Source organism: Myotis brandtii, unplaced genomic scaffold (genome assembly GCF_000412655.1).
Source record: "Myotis brandtii unplaced genomic scaffold, ASM41265v1 scaffold397, whole genome shotgun sequence".
NCBI lineage: Eukaryota > Metazoa > Chordata > Mammalia > Chiroptera > Vespertilionidae > Myotis > Myotis brandtii.
Genome location: NW_005365229.1, coordinates 1,227,776 through 1,241,525, shown reverse-complemented (window position 1 = coordinate 1,241,525; position 13,750 = coordinate 1,227,776). Strand labels below are relative to the sequence as shown.

The 13,750-nt window shown below is 42.4% G+C and overlaps 1 protein-coding gene across 1 annotated transcript in view; it reads left to right on the top strand.

The window, feature by feature from the left end:
• RBFOX1 (RNA binding protein, fox-1 homolog (C. elegans) 1) overlaps positions 1–13,750 on the top strand; it is a 2,191,581-nt gene that overhangs the window by 2,109,671 nt on the left and 68,160 nt on the right.

Below are 13,750 nucleotides of genomic sequence, written 5' to 3'. Positions count from 1 at the left end.
CCCCCCCCCCCAATTTAACTAGGGGAAACAACAAGTTAAAGGTTCTTTAATAGATGTAAGTATACCCATCAAGGACTAGGGGGAGGAAACCAAAATAACAAGGGAAGCCAGATCACAATGTTGAGGTGGAAAACAAGGGTTGCTCTGCCTGGGGTGGATGCTCTGAAGAATGGCCACTCCCTCTCTCAATTCACAGAGCAGGACCTAAAGTGCTCCTGGATCCCACATGGTTCCCAGCCCCTCCTCAGTCTCTAGCCACAGTCTGACCTTGTCATTTATTTCACACTGTGTGTGCACACCCTATGCAATTCCTATACCTTCCCAAACAGGTCCTCATTGGGATCCGTGCTCAGAAGTGAGTCTGAGACCATGGGGAGGTGGGATGCTTCTGAGACGGGCTAGAGAAGGGGTGGGAGAGAGCGGAGGACACAGGCTCATGATGATTAGAGGATGAGAGACAGGAGAAGCCTGACCACCTGCCAAGACCGAGCATCTCAATTCCCAAAGGCTGAGATAAACCCACCTCTTCACTGTGGGGCAACAGTTAGAAGCAGTGACAGGGACCCCAAAACATGATCACGAGAAACATGAGGGTCCCTGAAGGCTTCAGGTCATGTGGGCAGCCAAGGGCTTCTCCCAACCAGAGCATAATCTTTAATGGCAGCTTTGACATTCATGAAATGCAAGGTCTCCAAGAAGCTAGCCATACCAGCCAGATGTGGCTCTTCCCAAATTTATGAAAAGTGTCCCATTTGGGCCAGTGCAGATGCCTGTGCATACATATCGTAGATGAGAATGCTACTGTACATTTTCACATGCTCAGCCTTGTTTTTGATCCTCACAAAATCTGCACCAGGTAGGTTTTGTAATGTTTGCTTTACAGCCTAGGAAATGGGGGGCACAGAGAAGTGGGGTGATTCACTCAGGACCACCCAGCCAGTATAGGGTAGATTTGTTTCTCAAACCTGGGGAAATTAATCTTCTGGCCCCATTTGGCTCTAAATCTCATCATCATCCCACTATACCGATCCCTCCCTCATCTCTATACACACTATTTCTGAAGGAGAGTTGGGCTGAATTCCAGAGGGTTATTTAGTTTTTTCTTTAATACAGTTGTCCTATGGGACCATCTGGGAGGAAACCGCCTATCTCCACACTGTCCAGTGGGTGTGCTCCTGGGACCGAGACACTGACTTTTTCATTTTACTTAATTTCAATTAGTGTTACTCTAATTATCCTTGAGAGGCTAATGGCCACCATATTGGACAGTGTGGCTTTCTACAATCATAGGCACGAAATAAATCAAGCTAAAAAAAGTCTGGTTTTAATTGGTACAGCCATTCTAGATCGACTCGGGGAAAGTGTGTGTGATCGTGTCAAACACAGAACTAGGCCACAGTTCTCCATATTTATTTAAATTTTTAATTGTTTTTATTGTTGACAGTATTACAGATGTCCCCTATGTTCCCCTTTTTGCCCCCCTTCACCCAGCCTCTGCCCCACCCCAGGCCTTCACCACACTATTTTCTGTGTCCATGAGCTATGCACATATGCATATAAGTTCATTGATTAATCTCTTCTAGGCTCCCACTCCCCTGCCCTCTGAGATCTGTCAGTCTGTTCCATGCATCCATGCCTCTGGACCTGTTCTGTCTGTCAGTTTATTTTGTTCATTAGATTCCACATATAAGTGAGAGCATGTGATACCTGTCTCCATTCTCCATATTAAAATCAGTGAAACACATGGGAAATGAAATCATGTGATGCAGTGGTCAGCAAACTACAGCCAAGGGCCACATCCAGCCCACAGCCTGCTTTTGAAAGGCTTGTGAGCAAAGAATGAGTTTAGATTTTTTTAAAAAGCATATAAAAACAAAACAAAAGCAGAAATATTGGGAAAGAGACATAGGTTGCCCACAGAGCCTAAAATCTTGGTAATCTGACTCTTTATATTAAAAAAAAGTATTCTGAACTCTAACTTAATGGATCCATTTTATTATTGAAAATAGACAATGGGAGTGTTGCTTCACTGTTTATAATACTTTTTTTCTGAGTTTAAGAGTAAAGATTTATAATAATTATAGAACTGTATGATGTGCCTGTGCCCAACACCCTTCATTTTCAAATTGTATAATCAGTCATATTATCTACACATTTGTCATCCTATTATTTTCACTTATTATCCTGTAATGTGTACTTTATGCAAATATGTTAATGACCTCATAATAATCTGTTGTTTCATGATACTACATTTTAATCTATCCCCCTCCATTTGGGGTACTTAGATTGATAGCAATTTTTCAAAAAATAATAAGGAAAAGCAATGCCCTGGTATGTATTAGTATCAAAGACAACAACAATGACTAGCTAACCCTCCCAGCCCATAACAAAACAAAACAAAAGCTGGTTTCTTACCCCCCCCAGTAATGGTATTTAGACTGACCAGCTCAGTTAGTGTTTTGTAAGGGCAGCCAACCTGAGACCTCCCCTTCTCCAGCTGGGTGGCTGGAGGGGCCTTCCATTATCTGTATCCTGAGGCCTCGCATTGTTGCTGAGTGTAAAGATTATCCATTCCTCCCAAAGCACTTGGCTAAGACTTCCTTTCTCCCTCTTCTCCAAGTCAGCAATGCCTTTTTGGGCCAGGCTGTTTGCAATTAGCTGTCTTCTTTGTAACATTTACTTGGGTTTCCTCTTCCAGATTAAGGTGTACATCCTGGTACAAATTCACACCCCATTTTCACCGGACACAGTCACCTGAGCTACCTCTCCTCTCTCCAGGTGTGACAAACACCTGGGTAAGGGCCAGAGGCCTTGTCTCTGAGGTCTGAAGAGTGTGGCCTTTTTTTCTCTCAGGATCCAGCCTTTTCCGCAGAAGCTGAGGCCCCCTCTCTTCTCAGCCATTGTTGAGGATTCACCTGGTTTTTAGCTTGGAAGTGCATGCTTCTCGCTTAGGAGGAGCAGTTGTGCTCCTGGAAAAGGGGGAAATACATTGCACTTTTGTAAATTGTATCCTCTGTGTTCACTGGCCTCTATGAGCACTCCTGAGTTTGTATTTGTTTCACGCATCTTTACCTGGCCTTGGATGTTTTAAACTTAAATGGTCCTGCTTTGTAGCCAAATAGCTCATCATCTGTAAATAACACCCTTAAATGCAGTAGGGGAGATGGTTTTTAAAGGAACCCTGCTGAATTAGTCAGTAATGAAAATAACTCTACTGAAGTTATCTGTTTTTTAAGATGCACTTTTGCATAATGGGTTTTCCCCCTTAAGTGAACCATCCTCATAGCACGACCCAGGACACGAAAGCATCCAGAGAAAGGTGTTCATGCAGGCGCTGTCAATACAGCCTAATCCCATAGAGCCTCCCATCTCATACAACTGACTCCAGTTTCTCCTCCTCATGCCCTTTAGCATAGTGTGAAACCCTAGTTCAAGTGTCATGGGACATCAAACATCCTCTTACATGCCCCCATCACTCATTCTGAGTGTACAATGGGCCTACTTTCTATCAAACTTAAATAAAGTCAGAGCAAAACTCCAGAGAATAAGGGAAGATCATCTTGCCCCAAATGCAAAACATGTAGTATTAATATTGTTGTCTTAAGTTATTAATTTTAATCAACTAAATTAAACTAATAAAATACTTTTAATCATTTTAAAACAACTTTTTAAAATTAATTTGAAAGAGGAAGAGAGATAGAGAGAGAGATTGATTCGAGAGAAAAACATTAATTAGCTACCTCCTGTATGTGTCCTGACCAGGAGTTGAACCTAAAACCTAGGTATGTGACCTGATGGAGAATGGAACCTGCAACCTTTTGGTGTACAGAATGACGCACCAGCTGAGCCACCTGGTCAGGGCAATTTTAAAATAATATTAATTAATTAATTAATTAATTAATCATGTGTTTGCTTTGAGTAGCAAACAATACAACCCCTAGGCCAGTGGTCAGTAGGCCTTGCCTGTCCCGAGTGAAAGGCACCAGCCACACTAGCACTGTTTGCACGCAGTGAATGCATAATATAAACATGTATCCAGGCCAAAGTAGGAAGGTAAAGAACATCTCACCTCTCTTCCAAGTTAAGGCATTACTCTGGTTTCTACTCTCTGAAACACGCAGCAGTAAATCATTGGTTCCATAAATATGAAAGCCCACCTCCAATATGGATCAGCAAAGCCAGCAATCACTCACCCTCATTTCCATATGAAGTAGATGTTTCCAGAAGGAGGTAAATATCATCAGCTTTATTTGTTTTACCGTTTTACGAATAGATTTTCAATGACAAAAGAGACATGGATGGGCTCACTATAATCGGGGAAACATGCCAATAAACCAAAACACACACGTATGGAATAACATGGTAAAATAGTCCCACTTTATTAAAAAACACAAATTCTTTAAGTAATTCACATTGACTCCCTGGTAAGTATCTTTCCACATGTTTTCATAATAATGCAAAGAAGGACAGAATCACATGCAAGGGGTAGTGGTAATAGTACAATTTAAACAGGGGGCAGTGTACACATACGAATCATGTTTCATTTCATTGCATAACACACGTGGACCATCTCCTGTTAGGTCTTATGATAGTGTCATGCTGTTCCATGGCGTGGGTGGTCCGCAGTTTATTCAACCATTCTCTATCCATGGTAGTTCATGCTCCTTTTTATACCACCCCACAAACATTTTTACATATACCCTGACACACCAGGGCTTTACATTTTACATCTAGGCTCCCAAACATGGGGCTGTTTGTTCCATCCAAACATTCTTGCCAGCACCTGCATATTTTGCTTTTTCTTTAATTTTGCAAATTGGATGGATGAAATATAGCATCTCAGTTTGCTCCAGTGAGCATTTGCCTTTCTCCTAGTGAAGAGCATCATCCTTCAAAAATTTAATTGTCGTTTGGATGTTACCACGAGTGACTTTTCAGTACACATCTGCTCATTTCTCTCATGTGTTTACTCATTTATTTTAATCCACATTGAGAGATCATTATTCATCAGGGAGAATAACCTGAGCATAGGATAGATGTTGCCAATATCTATCCTATTTTGGTCATTTGATTTTGCTTACATTCCAGCATATAGTCTTAATTATATAGGCAAATATATCTGTCTTTTCTTTTGTTACTACACCATAGTGCCAGCATGGTCTGTTCTGGTGAGAATTCTTCCTGGCTGGTAGATGATGGCCTTCTCACTGTGTCTTCATATGACACTCTAAAGGCACTAATCCTTTCCTAAGGGCCCCATCCTTATGACCTTATCTAAACCTAATTACCTCCCATTTCTAAGTACTATCATAGTGGGACTTAAGGGTCAACACAGGAATTTAGGGTTGGGGGAGTGAGCAGACTTTAGTCCATAGGAAACACCTTGACACAGAGGGGTCAGTTTCATTGTCAAGGGCTCAGCAGCAATTTCTGTATGGTTCTATATGCTTATCAATGCAAACAAGTATTTTCACATAGTTACATGGAAGCCACCACTTTCAATCCATACGAAGACAAATCCTGAAATAAAAGGAAGATAACTGTTTATTCCTCCTAAATTTTTACCCCTGCCCACAAGGGGGAAAAAAATCTGTTATCACAGGCAAATGCTCAGAAACCTTAATGTTATCAAAATGCAAAATCATCTCCTCTATTCACTTTTATGAAACTCAAGGGCAAGTGGTAGTGGCATAGTTTTAATTGATATATTGATTGCAGATTGTATGGAAGTAATTGTGTGGAATTCATAAAACAATGATTTAAGTGGCAGAAACATACATAAATCAGGCCTGCACTTTCTACATTTAGGTAATGGATAGAGCTTCCATTGGTGTCTGTAATTAAAGCAATGGCCTCTGTTAATTTATGGCTTCCTCTTTCTTCTGCCCAATACAGAAAATGTCACTAGACTGAGTTCAATAATAGAAAGTGCACATCCAGGGCATTGTGTTACTGATACATCGGTTTAAAAAAACCCACACATCTTCTTTCTCCCTCTTTCCAGTAACTCAGAGCTTCCTGGCAGCCTCCCAGAAAGGCTTTTCTAATAGTTTCTAGAGTAGAATCATCTGGGACTAGATTGAGGAAAGTGAGGCACTCCCCTCAGACAAAATGTACAGAGGCTCCAGAAAGCTCAGTCATCAAGGTGAATAGTATATTAAGCAATATTTCAAAATATTGACGTTTAATGGAAAAAATTCATGGAATAAATATCAACAGGTTTCCTAAAGATAGGATGTTTATTATTAATTTTTATTTTGCCTTAGGGTCCAATATGGCTCAGCATAGCACCTCTTTATCTAAAATTTAAAAAGATATTTCTATTGATATTTTTTAGAGAGAGGGCAGGGGAGAGGGAGAGAGAAAGAAAAATGGATGTGAGAGCAGCACATGAATCTGCTGCCTCCTGTGACCTCAGGGATTGAGCCCACAATGCAGGCATGCCCCTGACCTGGAATTGAACCAGCAACCTTTTGGTGCACAGGACAATGCCCAACCAACTGAGCCACACTGGCCAGGGCTCTTTATTTAAATTTGGATAGTCTGTTTCTCATGAAATTGTTTATAATAATTTTATTTTTTTATAATTGCGCCGAACTATACTTTATCTTGATTACTTGTTTATTTGGTGGTCCCTCATTTAAATTTTACACCCAAGGTGAGTGCCTAACTAATCTTACCCTAGTTCCAGCCCTGATATATAAAATAATAATAATAAATGGATACTGAGAACTTCCTATATGTTGAGCATTCTGCTAACCATGCATATAAACTTTCTCAATTAATCCTCACAAGGTAACTATGAAATAAGTGTGATTATTCTGCCTCCTTTTACATGAGAAAATTTGAGATCAGAGGGAGTAAGGAACTTGTGCAGTGTCCCACAGCCAGATCAACGTAAACCCAGCCTAACAGAATTTCAAGACTTCCACCTTTCCTGGTCTCTAAATTTTCCCACCAGTGGCTGCAAAACAGCAGTGCCACCTGCTCTGCTTCTGGAAACGTCCGCACAGGGAGTGGTCAGGCAGAAACTCTAAGCAGCTGCCCAGCCTCTGTGCTCAGCCCCCGTTGTCCTCCCCATCCCCGGATTTCTGGAGAAGCCGTTCTTCCCCCGGCTGCTCTGCCTGGCCAGGGTTGGCAAAGTTGTTCTTTAAAGGGCCAGAGAGTAAATAGTTCCAGTCTTATGGACCATCTGGTCTCTTGAAACTCACCATAGACTATACATAAATGAATAGGTGTGGTTGTGCTTCCAATAAAACTTTATTTACAAAACGGTCTTCAAGCCAGATTTGGCCTATAGGTTACCAACCCCTTTGTCAGACCATCATTTAAAATAGGACATCTGGCCCTAACCGGTTTGGCTCAGTGGATAGAGCATTGGCCTGCGGACTCAAGGGTCCTGGGTTCGATTCTGGTCAAGAGCATGTACCTTGGTTGCGGGCACATCCCCAGTAGGAGGTGTGCAGGAGGCAGCTGATCAATGTTTCTCTCTCACTGATGTTTCTAACTCTCTATCCCTCTCCCTTCCTCTCTATAAAAAAAATCAATAAAATAAAAAAAAGGGACATCTGTAAGACTTTCAGCAATAATGATAAATAAATAACCTCTCTCATTGATGTTTCTAACTCTCTACCCCTCTCCCGTCCTCTCTATAAAAAAATCAATAAAATAAAAAAATAATAAAATGGGACATCTGTAAGACTTTCAGCAATAAAGATAAATAAGTAAGTGGGCAGGGCACAAGGCAGCTGGCTCCCTGGGGGTGGAGATAAAAAAAGACTTCTTTTTTTAAATATATTTTTTATTGATTTCAGAGAGGAAGGGAAAGGGAGAGAGAGATAGAAACATCAATGATGAGAGAGAATCATTGGTCAGCTGCCTCCTGCACACCCCTCACTGGGGATCCAGCCCACAACCTGGGCATGTGCCCTTAACCAGAATCAAACCCGACACCCTTCAATCTGCATGCATATGCTCTATCTTCTGAGCCAAACCATGGAGTGTTTGTGTGAACTAATATAAATTCAAAGTAAACATCATTACATAAAAGGGTACGGTCTTTTTTTTTTTTTAGTTTTATTCATTTCAAACGGGCCGGATCCCACGGGCCGTAGTTTGCCCATGGCTGATCTAGGGCAAAGGAGACTTCTTTTCAATGTGCACCCTCATGCATTTTTGGGATTTTGAATTATTTTGTCACATTTTAAGACAAATAATGGAAGGTAAGCATGTAAAAGAATACCCTTTCCCTGGTACATATTCAATTAGAATGTAGACATGAATTCAGTCTAGATACAAGTTCGATTGATGTAGTTTTGCTCTCACAATAAACAACAAACAGATCTGGCTGTGGAGGCTTTGCTTTGGTGCTGTTTTCCTGGGATGGATAGTGAGACTCCCTCCGCCCTCCCAGGACCCCTCACCCTCCACCCAGGCCTCTTCTGGTTCCTCCCGCACACTGCCCAATGCTGGCTCCCTGAGATGCTCAGATGGATCCTTCTGATCAGGAATCAGCCAGCGCTTCATTCCTCCTGTGTCCATGACTCAGCATTATGGTGACAGCGTGTGCCCTCTGTCACTGCCTCTGAAACAAGTCCTTCCTCTTCACCCATCTGTCCTTTGATGGGGCAGGGGATTGAAAAGGCATCACTTTATCCAACCAATCAGGTTCTTTCCATATGCCAGGTACCATTCTATGTACTGTGACTGCTACATGAACATGGGATCCACAAGTTGACTCTATAGTGCCTACATTCTCATAGACAAGATACATGATAGACAGATATATAAGGCTAAGATCTCAGAATTGCAAACACACTACTCCTAGGGATATTTGGGAGGTCTTTCCCAATAGGAGATTTACCCACTGCTAACACCTCCTGGTAGGTGAACTAAATATCACTGCCTTCCCCATCATTCCACACTATAGACAGACACACTTAGCTTTTGCAGTCCTAGTTCCCTCGTTGAATTCATGGAAGAAGAGATTTGGAGGCACCTACCATGGGCCATGCTCTGCCTGTCGCCCCAATCATAGCACACACCTGATGGATGAACAGGGGTTGTCCCCAGTTGTCAGCAGCCACTGCTGATGAAGGGACCCCGGGAACCATTCTTTCTCTATCGCCCGAGCACCACCTCCTCGCTTTGCTCCATCTGCCCTGCGTTCCCACGGCCCAGCACATCTCTCATTTATGAAGAGGTTACCTTTAAGAGTGGTTTTTTTTCCCCTAGTGATTCTGCCTGGACACCAGTTTTCAGAAGAGGTTCATTTGTATTTTCAGTCCCCACCATTTCCAGCCCAACTGGGTTAGCTCCCTCATCGACATCCGTGTGGTTACTTTGGCTGAATAGTAATAATCCCATTACTTCTGCTTTGTCCTTTTTTAAAAAAAAATCAATTTCAGGAAAATTTTAAAAATCACTAGTAAAACACACTCCACCCTTAGTTGCTTCAAGGGAAGAATCTGCGGAGGAGCCACATCCCAGGCAGCTGCTCTCGGCTCTCTGGCGCTTTGGCTATTAATCTCCATGCGGAATGGCGGCTTGCTTCTTTTTCAGACGGGGGTCTCCCTTCTGCAAAAGACCGCCGATTGCAAAACCTGCCGTCCCGCGGTGTGCCCCCAAACATCTTATTTGTCTTGATATTTCTTTCACAGAAACACATATGACAGATAAGGAGTCACCAGAGGATGGTTTGCTTTGTGTCAGACAGATATTAAAACAATAAACCACGTTGTCCTGGGATTCCCGTGCGCGCACAGCCAGAGAACAAGGCCAAGATGAGACGTTTCTGAAAGGCAGCGAGGCAGTTGTTCTGGGGGAATTCCCTGGAAACCCGAGTCCTGTGATCCCACTGACAGAAAGCACTTTTTAATGCTCGCGTTTTCTTAGGAGGAGCCACAGACTGCCTGGTGCAGCTCCCCCATTAAACTCCTCCACCATGCCCACCTGCCACCAGCCCCTGCCAGGGGCCAGAGGGAAATCCTTCAATGGGTTGAGAAGCTACGTTTTTTATGCGCTCATCTGCATGTCATTGGCTTTCTCAAACTAATGTGGATTTAAAATAGGAAAAAAGAAAACACCCACAAACCTCTATTCTGAGTTCAGAGCTCTGAACATGAACTTTGCCGGGGCCAAAGCTAAGACCTGATTGATTCCTGGAATAAAAGGGGAGCAGTTTGATACCATGGTGCAGGTGTGCATTCCTGGGACCCGGCTTTGCAGGTGGAGCCACGCCCTCTCATTGGCTGCAGAGCTGGGAGTGAGCATGTTAGGAGGGAAGTAAGAACATCCAATGACACTCATATAATTCAAGTGCTGGGGTGGGGACTCTTGGTGCTTCTTGCATAGAAAGGTGTCCAACTGCAGAGGTGGCCCCCTCCTCCCTTTGCCTTATTTCTCTTCAAAAGTGAATCTCCCTGCACAGTGTGGAGATACATAAAAGGGAAGCTGAGCTTGTCTCCCATCGAGGGAAAAGAGCCCGGCATAGTTCATTTAAACACGATAATTTAAACAGTTGCTTCACTAAGAACTCCAAAACCATCAATTTCTTAAATCATGTTTTCATTTATGTAAAGCTATTTTGTCGCTCCTGGAGAGCTTGTGGGGAGTGTGAACAAAATGCAGCTTTCAGGACCAAATAACACACCATGCATTTTAGATCTGTCTCCTGGGGTTTTGTTGGCATGTCGTGTGGACTCCTGATACCCCGTCACTTTTTATGGAAAAATAAACAAAGATACAAGAACCACCTCTATGGGCACACCTGCTCAAGGATATATATTATCCCCATCCTTGGTGAATGCTACAGGGATCTAAGCACCATTTCCCAAAGATCATTTTATTTATTTATTTTTAATTAGTTTGTTCAATTACAGTTGACAGTCAATATTATATTGGTTTTAGTTGTACAGCATAGTGGTTAGACATTTATATAACTTACAAAGGGAGCCCCCCCCCCCCCTAAGGCAGTGATGGCGAACCTATGACACGCTTGTCAGAGGTGACACGCGAACTCATTTTTTTTGGTTGATTTTTCTTTGTTAAATGGCATTTAAATATATAAAATAAATATCAAAAATATAAGTCTTTGTTTTACTATGGTTGCAAATATCAAAAAATTTCTATATGTGACACGGCACCAGAGTTAAGTTAGGGTTTTTCAAAATGCTGACACGCCAAGCTCAAAAGGTTCGCCATCACTGGCCTATGCTGTACTCTGCATCCTCGTGGCTGTTTTTATAACTGCAAATTTGTACATCTTAATCCCGTCACCTTTTTTTACCCAGCCTCTAAATCCTCTTCCATCTGGCAGCCATCAGTTTGTTCTCTGTATCTATGAGTCTATGTCTGTTCTGTTTGTTTATTTTATGGTTTTTGTTTTTCAGATTCCACATGTAAGTGAAATCATACGGTGCTTGTCTTTCTCTGACATTTCACTTAGCATAATATCTTGTAGGTCCATTCATGTTGTTGCAAATGGCAAGATTTCATTCTTTTTTATGACTGAGTAATATTCCATTGTGTATCCAAGATATGAAAGCAACATAAATGTCCATTAGTATACAACTGGATAAAGAAGATGTGGTGCATATATATGCAATGGAGTATTACTCAGCCAAAGATAGTTTTTAGCCCCTACTATTGGTTCTACAAAGTTCTCTTTGAGTATCCACATGGTTTAGTGAGAAGAGCTGGAATTAGGCAGAGCTGGGCTTAAATTGTCAGGGTTACACTAGAGGTGTGACCTTGGCCTAGCCTCTTTGCTGTGAAGGTATTCATGGATACCCACTCACTTGTGAGCATCAAATATTGTTGTGAAAAAGCCTTTCCATTTGCTTGAAGCAATGTAGTTCCTCAAACAAAGGGCTGATCTTTCCCTTTCTTTCTTAGAAGCCATATTCTGCAGGCCTTTAGAAAGTTCACCAAAAAAGCTGGTCTGGAAGGTTTAGGTTGGTCTAGTGACTGGACAACTGGACCATTTCTGCATGGTCTCCTTCATTCAGTTCTATCTACATGGGGGTCTATGGAGGGCTCCAGTTCTGACATCAGGTGGGGGAATCCCTAGGTCCAAATGGCTTGAGTAGCAGGGGTGGGGAACATCCGGCCCGCGGACCCTACAAGGCCAGGGAAATCATTTGGTCTGGCTCTGCCAAGGCCTTATGGGTGAGTTAATTAAATGTTTGACCAAATATAGCAGGCTAGTTTTAAGCTGCTCATTTTGTATGGCCCGAGAATGATGATATAAGTATCTAAATGGCCCTTGGCAGAGAAAGGTTCTCCACCCCTGGCTTAGGGTGTCACTTAAAGCATCAGGACTCAGTCTTTCAAATCTGGAAGCTGGCTCTGAAAATCAGATGGCCTCAACAAGCTACACCCACAGCGGTGGCTGGAGGCAAAATGATTGATGCCTTGGCATCGTGTCCCCATCCAGTGAGCCACTGCCACCCCCTCCGAGGGCCTCGTGTGTGGAGCCGCAGCAACCCCAGAGAGTCATGGAAATCCAGCCCAACATAAGGAAGCTAATTTATCTCACTTGCCCTGTTTCCTACCTGGAGAGGCAATTCACCGAGCTTACTGTTTCAGCCAGCTGTTAGCTAGATCATGAATGATTTAGCAATTGAGCCTTTACTGTGTATATGCACTCGATAAAGTAATTATTTATAGAAAGTATTTGATTTTTTCCCATGGCTGCCTAAAAAAAAGCTAAATTTTAACACCAGTACAGGTTTTGTCAAACAAATAGATTTTGGCAAATCCCTTCATCCAAATTAAAATAGACCTCAGCATCTCCCAGTTTTGTCTTCAACATCCCATCAAATGACAGAAAGCACTTTTGCAAGGCCTTCTGTGGTCCTGCCAAGTCAAACACTCCAAGATTGAGATTCATTCTTGTTTTGCGGGAGGAAGTGTTACAAAAATCCTGCCCCGGGGGATATTGTCAATACCTGTGCGTAGACAGATCACAAATATGTCTTGTGTGCAGTAAAAGCCCATCACTGCACATTCAGCCACCATGGCATTCAACACATTTCTGTTGGATTAATCTGACCATTTGTAACTTGGGAGAAAAGAGGCAACTCACTTCAGGAGGTAGGCAGAGGAGTGTGGCAATTAGTCACAAACCAAGGCTCCTGTCCTCAAAGTTGCACAGACATGAATGATGAAAGAATACCTGTGCATGAGCGTTGGGTGTGGTTTTGCTGCAGTGTTTTGAATGTGTTTTTAAGTTAGGAAGCATTTCTGCTTTGGTAACACCAGACTCAACATTTAGAGTACATCTCTGTGTGTTCATTGCACTATTGTTGTTGTTGTTGTTGATATTATTATTATTATTGGTCCATGACACATTTCTTTCTGAGGAAGATATTTATTTCCAGCCATGTTGTGAGTAAAGTAATAACTGATAACACTATTAAGTCAATTCTATTCAGGGGGAAAAAAGCACAACACTCCCAAATATTATGAAAGTTTCTTGCTCAAATCTTCCAAATCTTGGAGAAAAATTCTAGTTGAATTGAGTCATAAGGAGCTTGTTATTCTGACAGTGATGAGGTTTGTGTGTGTAACACTATTCTAGTGCAACCCAGGTCCATTGCTGGGAGAGCCCATTTCCCCAACATTTCTGGATTGTATACGACCCCCAGGCTCGCATCCAGATGTGGAGATAAGCCCCAGTAGAGAAGGGAAACAGCTTGCCTTGGACTCTTATTGGGAACATAAATCAGTAGTGACCCCTGCGGCCTGT